General features: G+C 58.3%; 1 non-coding gene across 1 annotated transcript in view; it reads right to left on the minus strand.

Annotated features, from left to right (window-relative positions):
- LOC136685272 (18S ribosomal RNA) overlaps positions 1-263 on the minus strand; it is a 1,839-nt gene extending 1,576 nt beyond the window's left edge. The window contains exon 1 of the ribosomal RNA XR_010800054.1: positions 1-263. This exon is cut by the window's left edge and continues 1,576 nt beyond it. This is a non-coding gene — a ribosomal RNA (18S ribosomal RNA).
- Between the last annotated feature and the right edge of the window lie 313 nt (positions 264-576).

Below are 576 nucleotides of genomic sequence, written 5' to 3' on the forward strand. Positions count from 1 at the left end.
TCACCAAAGCGGCCGGGGGGCCCGAGCCCCCCGGATGGGTTTTGGGTCTGATAAATGCACGCATCCCCCGAGAGGTCAGCGCTCGTTTGCATGTATTAGCTCTGGAATTACCACAGTTATCCGAGTAACGTGTGGAGCGATCAAAGGAACCATAACTGATTTAATGAGCCATTCGCAGTTTCACTGTACCGACCGTGTGCACTTAGACCTGCATGGCTTAATCTTTGAGACAAGCATATGTTACTGGCAGGATCAACCAGGTAGCTGCACCGTGGGAAAAGGGGGTGAAACGTCACTCCCCGCCACGTGGGTCGGCCCTACCGAGACCCTTTTCGGGGCCCCGGGTCGGGCGCGGCCGCTCTCGGTGCGTTTGTTCGGAGCAGCACTCCTTTCGGATCTGCTGTCCCGACAGAGGAGAACCAGGAAATGTCGATTCGTGGGGCACGCTGGCAAACAGGAGTGGGGCCACGAGTTCAGATGCAGAGCCCCGGACATCGCTGTGCCTGCGGCCGCCGTTTTCGGACTGTCTCAGCGTAGGGGACTGGCCGCCTAAGTCTCCCAAAGATAGGTACGGGA

This window comes from Hoplias malabaricus, unplaced genomic scaffold (genome assembly GCF_029633855.1).
Source record: "Hoplias malabaricus isolate fHopMal1 unplaced genomic scaffold, fHopMal1.hap1 scaffold_27, whole genome shotgun sequence".
Classification (NCBI taxonomy): Eukaryota; Metazoa; Chordata; class Actinopteri; order Characiformes; family Erythrinidae; genus Hoplias; species Hoplias malabaricus.